This window comes from Candoia aspera, chromosome 9, assembly GCF_035149785.1.
Source record: "Candoia aspera isolate rCanAsp1 chromosome 9, rCanAsp1.hap2, whole genome shotgun sequence".
Taxonomy (NCBI): Eukaryota; Metazoa; Chordata; class Lepidosauria; order Squamata; family Boidae; genus Candoia; species Candoia aspera.
The window spans coordinates 21,346,820-21,359,795 of NC_086161.1; the positions used below are offsets into that span (position 1 = coordinate 21,346,820).

Consider the following 12,976-nt stretch of genomic DNA (forward strand, 5'->3'; position numbering starts at 1 on the left):
GTTCTGTTTTTTATGGCAGCCTGCAGATCCATAGCAGGTACTGGGTTCCTCCCTCCTTGTTTTGAAAACAAGCAATTGAGGCAACTTTCTCCTGAAGTAATGAAAGTTATTGTTGCCTTGTCCCCCTCTAAAAAAAAAGCAATCATTTGGTTTTCTGAAACAAACCAAAGTTGCACAAAAGACTATGCAAGATTTTGAGGTTCTCTAGAGCTCTTCATCAGGGAGGTAATGGGGAAGAAGCAAGAAATGCTGGCCTGATGTTGAGATTGCCTTCCTTCTTCCCTGTCCCCCACTATGTGTAGCATCCCATCTCATAAAGTAGACTCTTTTATCCTATTTAGAATGGTCCAAGAATAGTATTATCTGGGTGTTTTGAAGTTGATGTGGGACAAAACCATCTCAGTGATTCAGTGCCTCTTTAGATGTAGAAGATTCAGTCAGTAAAAGTTGGGAAGAGAATCCCTCTCCACAGCTGGTCAGAATGCATAGTAGGAAGCGTATGAATAAATAATTCCATGTACTTAAAGACAGCTTATAATACGAGTGAATTCTGATCTTGGTGCTTTAAGGATTTATCAGTTGTTACAAGGGCTGAGTAAAATGATAAATTTTATTGGGTCAGCTAATTATCTGTGAACATTGCTGGCTTTTGAACTCTCTAACCTCTCTGTGTGCTCTTGAACTGTGGAAACCTTCAGCAAAAATGCATCGTAAAAAGGCCCACAGGGACCAGCAGCTTGCCATGCAGTTCAGACTATTAAGTCAATTTCCCCCCAGATTGGACTTCAGCTTTCATAATCCCCAGGAACCACCGCTAAAGAGAACACTCCTAAAGGACACCAGGATGAGAAGGTTGCACAAAACGGGAGATTGCTCCATATTTTCTTCCTCAATAGGCATTTCTTGCATAGGTTGGCATGTGTGATCTTTCAAGAAGGAAGAAGTTTATTGCTTTACATACATATTCCTTCATATCATGGCCACTTGCATCTTGACCCATCTCAGAGTCACTTGTTGAGATGGGCAGCTATAGAAATAGAATAAATAAATAAATCTTCCCAAGACATATGTGCAGATGTGATTGATGTATGTGACAATATACATCTGCTGACATACGTTTTCTTCCAGGGAAATGTTTCTGTATGTGGGAAACAATGTTTGGTGGCTTAAAGTACTCCTGTGGGCACAAAAAACGGGGGGAAAGAAAGAAAGTCTGGCTATAAAGCCAACTTTTTCAACCAGAAGGCTTATGAATCCTTTCTCTCGGCCTGGCTTAGGACATAGTGGGTTAAGTCCTGCAAAAAATAAACACCTCTGGACTGGTACAGTTGTGCAGGTCAGGGCTATTTGATAGAATGTGTTTTTTCCATACCCGTCATAATAACTGATTTCACACAGAAAACTGTTGTGTCAAGAAGAAAGATATCCTTGTACCCTTTGCTCTGATGTAGCAGTTTCCTTCATAGAGGGGGTTTATCAAGAGCATCAGCCCATCATGTAAACCCCCCCACCTGCCGTCAAGAGTGGCAGAATCCAGATTACAAAATTTGCCTTTATTTTGTCATATATTTGTGGATCCTTAAGGTGCCACAGGACTCTTTGCAGTTTAAGTTGTAACAGTAATAGATGAGCCTGTTTCCCCTTTGCAAACCCAAATCCAGATTTCCCCCCTGAGGGAGTGTGAAGCTGTGTTCATGGTGTGGAAGCAAGCCACCTTCTCTTCTGTTTCCTGGTCGAAGTGGAGGATGCCCAGAATCAGACCTGTCTTTCATCTTACCACCTCTTAGGGTGAAACCGGGTAAAATATGGGTACTATTTTTTTTTCTTGCAGAAGGTGCCTCAACCCTAAGGCTCTACTACATTCAGGCCCACAACAGAAGTAGATTTTGCTGTTTTCTCAGATTGTATTTGGTTGTTTTAATTTCTGTGATCTGATATTGGGCTGTAATACATTGCTTGCTCATTCATTCTTGAAGAAGTACCTTTGGAAGTTCATGCAATTTTTTCAAATACAATTATTTGTAAATCTGGTTTACACTGCATGATATATGATACCTCCCCATACTGTTCCATCCTTAGAAATCATCCTTGCTTCCATCATATGCAAATACCGCTTCACGCACTGCCATTGTTCTTCAAACTTCTCTCCCTCTTTCTTTTTTTAGGATCTTACCATCTCCATCCAGCCATGACTTTCTTGGTCTTCCTTTTGATATACACCTTCCTTCATATATACATATACATCCATTCAATGTTTACTCATCTGCTGTCTTTGATAAAACCACCTCAAACTCCTTTTTTCATGCTGGTTACTCACTTCTGTATTCCATATTTGATTTACTCTTTTTTGTATTCAGTTCACCAGCTATTCAGTCTTGACCCTATCTCTTGTTGTTTTACCACCCACACTTCTAAGTACATTATTTCTGGTGTGTTCAGATTACCCTTTTGTTTCTTCTGACACGCCCACTCTCACTTCCATATAACAAAGTGGGTGGAAGCACACGCTCTGTCAGCTCACTTTAACATTTCTCTGTCCATTTCCCCATCTTTAGTAAGTATTCTACCGAGATACATAAATCATATACTTTAGCTTTTTGCCATTTATGTACAGCAATAGTTTACTTTGTTGTCGTCAAATACAATTATTAAAATTTTCAGATCCATTGTCCTCCTTGTATTATGCAGTCTAACATTCGTTCAAAATTATTTGGGTTCTCAGCCGACAAAGTGGTATCATCTGCGTATAAAAGTATGTGTTTGTATTCCCAACCATCACGCCTCTACCCCAAGCATTCCTGGTACACCACAAACATTTCATCCATCCATAGACAACTTAGGGAATATGACACATCCTTGTCTTACTCTTCATTCACTGTTGAATTACTCACCAAGCATTCCATTTATTCACATACATACCTCCATCGTATACTGCTCTTACTCCATTCAGTAATTAACTTTTGAGTCCTTCATTAAAACATTCTATAGTTCAAGGTTGTTTACTTTATCGTATAGTAAAGGTAAAGGTTTCCCTTGACGTAAAGTCCAGTCGTGTCCGACTCTAGGGGGCGGTGCTCATCTCCGTTTCTAAGCCTTGGAGCCGGCGTTGTCCGGAGACACTTCCGGGTCATGTGGCCAGCATGACGACTCGGAACGCCGTTACCTTCCCGCCGAAGCGGTACCAATTAATCTACTCACATTTGCATGTTTTCGAACTGCTTGGTGTGCAGGAGCTGGGACGAGCAACGGGAGCTCACCCCGCCACGCGGTTTCGAACCGCCGACCTTCCGATCGACAGCTCAGCGGTTTAACCCGCAGCGCCGCCGCGTCCCTACTTTATCGTACACTTTCTCTAAATCAACAGATGTAATCAGATTTTCTTTCTCACATGCATACATTTCTCAATGACCTGCTGAAGAGTAGAAATCTACTCTTCACACTTCCAGCCCAGTCTAAAGCTACCCTTTCCAAATGTTGCTTATTTTCACATCTTACACTCTTTCAGTCAGAATTGTACAAAGTATCTTCTCAGGCCAATTTAGCAAACAAATCCCTCTGCAGTGTTTGTATTCACTCTTGCTACTGTTCCCTTTTTATACAAGAAAAGTAACAACGTTCTTCCATTCAGGCACAGATGCAGCCTTCGCACACGTTTTAAACAAGTCGCACAGCCATTCTAGAAAGAAACTACTTCCATATTTAAATATTTTCACCAGTTACACCGTCTACACCTGCAGACATAACATTTTTTTATTTCCACACTGCTCTGCATTTTCCATCTCTTTTCATCTTAACAGTTCCTTGCTCTTTTTAAATACCTTCTTTGCAACTATCTTTTTCTCTCTAATATATATTATTCAGTAACTTTCTTAATCCTAATTTTTGCAGCAGTCTGCCTCTCACAGACATCTTTTTCACATCCATAGCCTCTTTCACTTCATCACTCCTTTTTCATACCTCCCATGAGTGTAACTCCAGACACTTCTGTGGCATTCTGTAGCATTTGCTTTCATTCTGTTCCAAGTAGCCTCCACATCCTCTTTTCTTATGTCTTCTTTCAATTAATTGCATTGGGACAGTATCTTTTAATACTTTTTCATACAAGACTTGTGGCTTCTCTTCCTGCAGTCATATGTCTTCCTTCCTTTTCTTCTATGTTAACTTTTTTTTTTTTTTTGCTAAGACCCATCTTGACACAATCAAAAAAATCTTCTGTCCCACATTCAGGATCCCTCCATGCTTTTCTGTCTCTCACTAATCCTCCTCCTTATAATCATCAAACCAGTCATGCTTTAGATTTATAATAATTCCTTTCCTTTGTGTATGTATGAATAGACTTAATGTTTACAGTAGGTATTTCAAAGAAGCAGACCTTATTAAAAGCAGATACTCAACAATCCCCATTCTCATGCATTTCTGGGGTCTCCAAATGGCCCCGTCACTTCTTCTCTACTCTCTCATCTTTTCCATCCATTCAGTTATGTCACTTCACAGGGGGAAAAAAATTCTCCTGGATCACATTGATTCAGGATGCTGCACAATTTTTCCCCAAACTCTTCCCTGGTACTTTCATTATCACTACGTGCATCTGTTATGGATGCCTATTTTATATGCAACCACAACCACCTTGCAGCCAACATTGTAGCCCTTATATTCATAATTAAATTTATACTTTCCTGCATGTATTTATCAGCTCCACAAGATCAGGCCACCTTCTTTCAGATCCTTCCTCTTTCTCTTAGTTTTAGAGACTGACAACATCTTTTTTTTTTTCATTTAATTTTTTAAATTCTGACTTTGGGCCAATTAGTTTCTCTCAGGCCACCCACCTCGCAGGGTTGTTTTGGGGAAAATAGAAGGTGGGAGCATTATGTATACTATTGAGTACTATTGAGTTGTATAAAATAAAGGCAGGGTATAAATCTAATAAACAAGTTGTGGGATGTGGACAATTCCAAGCTCCTGGTACGCCCTCAGGATTGTCAGCTTCTGCGTTTCAAAGGAGATGATTTGGAAGATTTTTCCCAACGCCAAATGTATTATCTTTTCATTGCATTTGCATTCACTTGCGTGTCTCATCAGTTAATGTTTTAAACCAACAAAATTGGTGTTGCCATGGTCTGGATTCACGTAGGACTCTTAGGAGCTCTGTTGGTAGAAAATGCTAAGTTTTGTCGTTGCTAACCTTGTTCTCGTGGCTTTGCATGTTGTATGAGTACAGCCTGTTTGGGGATAATTGTGCAAATCCAGCAAATGAATGAATTAAATTAAAGAAATAAAACATCTTGTATGAGCATAGCCATTGCACAGCCATTGTATGTGAGCTAGTCCTTCCCAGTCTGGCAAATTCCTGGTGTGTGGGACTGCAAAATCCATCTCTCACAGATAAAGGCTGCTAGCTGAGAGGGATGGGAATTGTAATCTAATACACTTAGAAGGCAGCAGATGGAGAAAGCCTGGCATAAGCTGCATATTAGTTTATAAATCAGTGTTTCTCAGCCAAAGAGGCTGATGCGGGTATGATGTAAAGGAGAATTTCTTGGGCAAGAGAGAAGACCCAACTTCTGGAGAAGTTCTCCTGCCTGGTTGCCTGATAGCTTTACTCTCCATTGACTGGCAACTTGGAGATGTGTGGACTTCAACTCCCAGAATTCCTCAGCCAGCCATGTTGGCTGGGGAATTCTGGGAGTTGAAGTCCACACATCTTCAAGCTGCTGAGGTTGAGAAACTAAATTACTGCTGTGTTTCAGTGTTTAAAAATATTTTTAATTATTAAAGGAGAGTGTGTTGTAGTGGTTAAGATGCTGGACTGGCAGAGGGGAGACCAGGTTCAAGCCACAGGCACCCTGGATGACTTTGGGATCTTATCTTTCAACCCAACCTACCTCACCGGGCTGCCATTATGGGGAAAAAAAAACAGGAAGCCCTAATTATGCTACCTTCAGCTCCTGAATGAAAGAATATAAAACTAACCAATAAATAACGTCTAATTTTTAAGTAATTATAAAATACTTGGTAAGCTACCCAGGGAACCAGTGTTGCAAAGTGGCCATCACTGCTTATCCTACGAGATAAAGCCTTTTCTGTTCGTTGAGCATAGAAATGAGGCTTCATCTCCAGAAACTGCTCTCAGTTCAGTAAGGTTTTTTCTCTCCAACTCAACTCAAGTCTTCTTGTGTTCCTGAACCCCATCACAGCCCCCCGCCCATACCTCCCTCCAGATTTTCTATTTCTAGACTGCCCCCGCTTTTTGGTTGAAACTGGGATGGTGTGACTGAACTTCGTCTTTTTCCAGCAACAACAAAGCCAGCAGGTGCCCGAGTGGGAGCTGGGAGGGCGGCGCCTTTGATTTCAGCCAGGGGGTGACGCAAAATACCATCCTCCCCTTGGCCAACGTTCCCCCCAGTTCCTGTTTTTGCTTTCTCCCAGGATACGCCCAAGGGAAGCATCTCGTCCTCGAAACTGTCTCCTGGTGTCTGAAGTGTTCCTGGTTCACCCTGAATTTCAAAGGACCAGATAAATATTAGCAAGAAGGGAATGTTTGTTTTGGATTTCGATATCTTGGCTTTGGGGATTAAAGAAGTGAAAAGCCTTAAATCAATAAAAATTCAGACCTGCCTAAGGCAGTGGCTCCAGGAATACATTTGGGTGTAACAGAGCCTTTGCCATTTTCACAAGCCGGGCTAAGCCAGGATTCTCCGAAGTCGAGCTTCTGCAGGAACAAACCATGATGGGGGGTTGCAAAATGCTGCAGTTCTCCATGAGTTTTCTCCTGCCAGCAGGAGTAGCGGACCAGAGCTAACGGCTCTGCCCAGGATTTCTTTGGCATTCTGTCGGAACTGGAAATTTGGTCGTCTATCTTAACAGACTAGGTGCAGAAGCCAAGAACAAGCCCTAAGCCCTGTTCCTGGCATGCTCACAGTGAAACAAGCCAGGTCTACTTTGCATGGAGCTCTAAACAGAGTCGCACACGGGGCTATCAAGGTTTGATAAAAAGCTTTCTTCTAGCCAAAGACACTAAGCAAAAAATTCTTTCTTCCCTTGTGAGATGGAAGTCTGATTGACCTCGGGGTTATTATTACTTGTGAACACAACCATTGGTTATGATTGTAGCCTACTTAACTGTATAAAGTTTGGGGAAGTGTGTGCACCCCCCCCCCCCACACACACACCCCTGCTGATTCTGCAGACCCATCTGTGCAACTTTCTTGGCACAGCCCATCAGTGTTTGCCACTGCCTTCTTCCACAGTGTTTTCAGTCTTCCCAGCCTAGCCCAAAGCCCAGGGATTGCCCAGTCAAGTGGTAACAAGAACTAATCCTGCTTAGCTTCTGGTCCCCTGGGCTCCGAGGTGTGTGGATTCTACCAATTTTCAAACTCATGCAGCATGTCATGAATTATTGTTAGCTCAGCTGACCTTCAAGAAGAAAGCTGAGGCTAGCCATGATGGGGGAGAGGGTTTAAGCACTGTTCCCCCTTCCGTGAAATGAATCACAGGGGTAACACGGCTGCTCTTCTGGTATCCCCATAGTGCTTGCCTGTTTTCTGCTGTATTGTAGGGACAGCGCAGTAGTGACCAAACAGTTGTGCATTCATAAAGCACAGGCAGGTAGAAAGGCCACACCCAGGGAATGTGATGGCTACCAGAGGAGGCTGAGTTTTGCCATTTGATCTTCCTACAGCAGTTCTGTAACGCAGGCGATCAGGCTGCTCTGTCCTTAGAGGTTCCATTTACCTGCGGTGCCTATTCGTGTGCTTCCTTGTTACCCGCCTTCATGCTTGTAAGATTGCTGTTCCTTACTGGGGTGGTTTGTTTTTCCACTTCCTTCCGCAAAATTGCACCTGGTTTTCGCGTGCTTTATTTTTGGTGGGGTTTGCATCTTTCCCACATCGTGCGAACGGAGATCTGGCTCACTTAGAGGCTTGCGTGCATTCTTCTCCAACATGTCGTCAGCCAGTTGAGCTGCAGTTCAGTAGATCCACATCCCTGTTCCTTGCTGGTACAAGTCAGCTCTTTTACTGGCAAAAGCCAGAGAAAACATCAGTTTGGATCAAATGGGGGTGGTGGGGGTGATATTTCAACTGCCTGACCTACAGTGAGGGCCCCTGGAATAGGGACATCTGTAAGGGGCCAAGTGATGTCACACACTCCATGACATCATTGCAGAGTTGATAATCATCACGGCTTCAGTGGATGTCTCTCCTCCAGAAAGCAGCCTTTTCTGATGGGATTGCAATTCCTGTACAGGTAGTCCTTGACTTATGACCATTCGTTTAGCGACCGTTCAAAGTTAACGGCATTGAAAAAGTGACTTACGACCGGCCCTCGCACTTACAACCATTGTCCCCCGGTCACGTGATCAAAATCTGGGTGTTTGGCAACTGGCATGTATTTATGATGGCTGCAATGTCCTGGGGTCACATGGTTGCCGTTTGCGACCTTCCAAGACGGCTTCCGACAAGCTAAGTCAATAGGGGGATCCGGATTCGCGTATCAACCACATGATTCACTTAACGACTGTGGTGATTCGCTTAACGGCTGTGGCAAGGTCGTAAAATCGGGCATGACTCACTTATTGACCGCCTTGCTTAGCGACGGAAGTTCTGGTCCCAGTTGTCATAAGTCAAGGACTACCTGTAATCCACTGCCGGTAGCTATGGGATGTAGGGTCTGCAATCTCACCATATCCAAAAGGGGTGAGTTGGGAAAGGTTGGGAAAGAAGCTGACTTCACACAATCATGTGGTTTGGGTTTGGCACAGATGTTTTGGGAGCCCAGAAACTGGGCGGGGGGGTTAGTAGGTGATGGTCAAGCAAGTCATGGTTTAGTGCACTATCTGAACTAAACCAGGCCCTAGATGGAGCAGCTGAAAAGCTGTTGAATTCATAAATAGGTTTGTTTATTTGTCATCGTTTTGACTGCTGTATCCTTGGTAGAGAGAAATTATTCTGCATTAGTAAAGGACCTGCGTCTTTTGTGTGTTATTTTATTTTTTTTCCCCCTCTCCAGCCCTCTCCTGAAACGCTTGGCAGGAAGAGCCAGTGACACCCATGACCTCAGCATAGCTGTGGGGATCTGGCTGCTCTCCTGGGGAAGAAAACAACTGATTCACAGGTTGGGTTTGCCACTCCTGCACTTCCTCCCAAGAGGGCCAGGTTATTTCACGCCAGAGTTTAAACCCCCGAAGAATCTCATGCCTCTGTTCTTCCCTCCCCTACTTCCCCAGCCCCCCTTAACTTTGATTGTCCTCATAGCCAAGAGGCTCTCTGCACCCGGCATGTGGCAGGAATTAACAGTTTTGCTCCGATTCACCCCAGCAGCCAAATTAAATGGAAATTTGGGGGTTAAGTGGGTGCCCTCCCGCTATGTCGAATGGAATGCAGCTGCTGAGTATTGGCATAACTGTTGGAATTAGAAAGTTTGAGACTCTGCTCCGGCTCTTAATTGTGCAGAATGAACAGGGCATTAGCAAGGACCTGTGATTGTAGCTAGTTAAGGAAGGTGCCGCACGTCTGAATGCAGATTATCACAATTTGCCTCTATTTCAGAGCCATGTGGCGTGCGTAGATGGTGTTCCTCGCTTGACTGCGTTCGCCACACGGTTATAGGAATGCATCAGATTCATACTTGTGGTTTCCACCCAGCAAGTGGTCCATGAAGGCCTGTTTATACATGCTGATATTTTTAGCTTGACCTGGGGAGGCGGGAAGAGAGCGGCTGTACACGTCCGGCACATTTGCCCCTGCTTAACTGCGGTTTATCCAATTAACTGATGCTGTTCCAACCTGCGTCTTACGGTTTCTCAAAAGTTTACCTCCCCTGGGAAGAAGGAGGCTTCTGTTTTGCTACTACTCTCAAAAAGCTTTAGCAAGGCTTTTGCACTTCAGAGCTGGTAGAAGCACCATGACTAAAACTGTTGGTTTCGATGATGCATCTTTCGTTTTGGGGCCTCTTTGGCTGCCCCCTCTCCTGTCTGTAGAACAGCCTCTTTGGATGTCCCCCCTGCCCGAGCCCCCAATCTCTTTTCTTGCAATTTAAAGAAGGCCAGGGAAGCTGACGGCTGCTGGAGCAATCATAGCACCAGGACAGCTGGAGCAACAGAAGACGCCTCATCTCTCTTGGAACAAACCTATCCAGCACAGCACCTTCCCTCCGTGAAAACTCCCCTGCCGTTTCTCTTTTCCGAAATTTTTTTTGAAAGCAAGTTCTCTCTTTCATCACACAAGACTGACCTTTGGCAGAAAAACCTCCCAGCCGTGACAATTTCACTGCAGTTTCTCTTCTCTGAAAGTCTAAAGCAAATTCTCATTGAGTTAGAATGTCCATTGGTGGAAGAACCTGGGACTGCAGTGAACTCCGGGTTCTGGCTCTGCGTGATACACTGAACCATGAGCTTAACTGCACTCTGCATGCATCGGAACTCTTGGCCAGACGCGGTTGGTTAGCCTGTGGTTAAATGGGGCTGTGTTCAGTGACAAAGTAAAATCTTAACCTCGGAATTCTAAATATTTTAAAATAGAGTCTCCATGAAGGATCTGGAGAAGCAAAGTCAAAATCCAGGACCATGTTTCTTGCTGGCAGGTCTGTTGGAGACTGTGTGATGGATAAGGCCAAAGCAAATCATGAGTAGGAATGTCCACTCTGTTTTTCTCTTTCCCAAGCGCCAGGCTTTGGGGAAAGAGGAAATCTTTCTCCAGAGGTCTGAGCTGGTTGCCCTTCTGCTTTAAAAAACATCCTAGGCATCAATCTGTGCCTCTTATCTGGCAGTGCAGGCGTTCTCAGAAAGCCAAAACTTGTCACCTGTAGCAGAGTTTATGGCGCTTGCGTGCTTTTCATTGAAATATCTGTTAGGGATGTGATTCCCCCCGTGAAATTCTCTGTCTGTAACCCAGGGTTTTTCAAACTCGGCAGCTTCAACTCCCAGAATTCCCCAGCCAGCATGAATTCTAGGGGTCGGTCCACACATCTTAAAATTGCCCAAGTTTGAAAAACACTGCTCTGACTTGAACCAGAGAATTGGTTTGGTGCAGCTCCTCCATATTCCACTGAGGCAGGAGAGGTTTTCATAGGTCGCACCCATGATGGGGCTCAGAGAGGGCAGAGTGACCTCTCAGCCGGTTCCTCCTTGCTTGCTTCCACAGCTGTGCCGCTTGGTTTCCTTCCACTGCACGGCAGGTCCCTGTGACGCTCAGCTCCTTCTCCGAGATGAGCTGAAAGGCACGCATCATGCCACTTGTGGGCGGCGTCATCCGCCTTTAAGAAGCCTGGAGTGTGCATAAGAACAAAACAGCATAAGAACAAAACAGCCTCCTGCTGGTGTTTGGAAGGGCCAGCTTGGTGGCACACCGCCAGGGTTAGCGCATGGGGCACATTCCAGGCCATTGTGTGCAGCCTGAAAACTTTGAGGGCCACTAAGAACAAGCAAGGAAAGGCATCTTCTTCAAAGGGGATACCCAAAGGAGTGAAATCGGGTGCTTTTAAAGAGCTCGTTTGTATTTAAGAAACATCAGCGCCCCACCTTTCTGCTTGGCAGCGTGCAAGGCAACTTGTAAACAAAATGTTCAGAACAGGGCAGTGGAGGATTATAATGAAAGCAAAACAGGTAAGAATCAGCCAAGCACAGCCAGCCCATCAGTGGTCTTAGCTCAGTGTTCTAGCAAAGAACCCCAAAGATTTGAGGTGAACATTTGGTATCATTGGAACTGTTTTCATCTGCTGCTTCAAATAATTATTTGCCAGGCTGTAAATGGTTTTCTTGAGCAGATTTGCATCCCACCTTTCCTCCAATCCCAATTGAATTCCACACCACCTTCCAGGTGTGCCCTAACAACCCTGCGAGGTAGTCACCCCAGAGAGCTTCTGGAGCTGAGGGCAGATCAGCTGTTTGGAAGGAAATAGCTAAACGTACTTCTGTTTTCCTCTCTAAAAGGAGAAGGGTCTTCTGCCCAGACGTCCCCAACCTGGTGCCCTTCAGGCGTGTGGAGACTGCCGTGTCTGGTGGCCTCCAGGGAAGTAGCTAAACTCTCCAGCTGGCAAAGCTCTCTGTTCTTAAGGAGGGACCCTTCCCAGCTTCACCTGGGCATGCCAAATGGGGATCCTTGGTGGCAAGGTACAGCCTGTCCCCTTTCCCTGATTGCCAGCTGTCGGACATCGCCCTGCATGGCTCTTGCTAGAAAAGTGGGCTTCGCTTTATTTCTCAGCCCTGTGCAGTAAGTCAAGCAAAGGAAAAAGTGAAACCCGAGCAGTGAAGATGGGGGTGGGGGGGGATTGGAAGCGCCACCAGCATACATAGAAAGGCATTAACTGGGTGGAAGTTGGTTCAGTCTGTCGCATGTCAGGAGCTCAGACAGTCAACTTAGGAGCGCAGTGCAACGGGAAGCACTTAGCTCATTTTACAGAGCCCAGACCCCCAAGTGAGCTGGCTAAATCTGTGTCCCATCTATGCAAAGGTGTGTAGCCTTTTGGTGGCCAAGGACCACTGTTCAGCTGTTGAGGGAGGGATCAGGATGCAAAAAGGATAGGCCACGTTTGCATGGGGCAAGGTGGGAAGAGGGAATTGGGGGAAGGGTCTTGCTAGGTCGATGTGTTTAGCCAACCTTGGCTGATTTCTGAAGGCTAAGCTGTGGTTACCACTTGGATGGAAGACCCCCAAGGAAAAAAAAACAAGAAGGCAATGAGAAACCACCTCTGGATTGTTGCCAGGAAAATAACATGGACGTGTTTGGCAAAAGAGAGGTTTTTTGTTTTTACTAAAATATCTATCACAGGTAGTCCTTGACTTATGACCATTCATTTAGTGACCATTCAAAGTTACAGCAGTGCTGAAAAAAGTGACTTATGACCAGTCCTCACATTTACCACTGTCATAGCATTCCTGCAGTCACATGACCAAAATTCAGGTGCTTTGCAACTGGCCGGTATTTACGATGGTTGCAGTGTCCTGGGGTCATGTGATCACCATTTATGACCTTTTCAG

The 12,976-nt window shown here is 44.8% G+C and overlaps 1 protein-coding gene across 2 annotated transcripts in view; it reads left to right on the forward strand.

Annotated features, from left to right (window-relative positions):
• CNNM3 (cyclin and CBS domain divalent metal cation transport mediator 3) overlaps nucleotides 1–12,976 on the forward strand; it is a 38,633-nt gene that overhangs the window by 2,017 nt on the left and 23,640 nt on the right. The window lies entirely within an intron of this gene.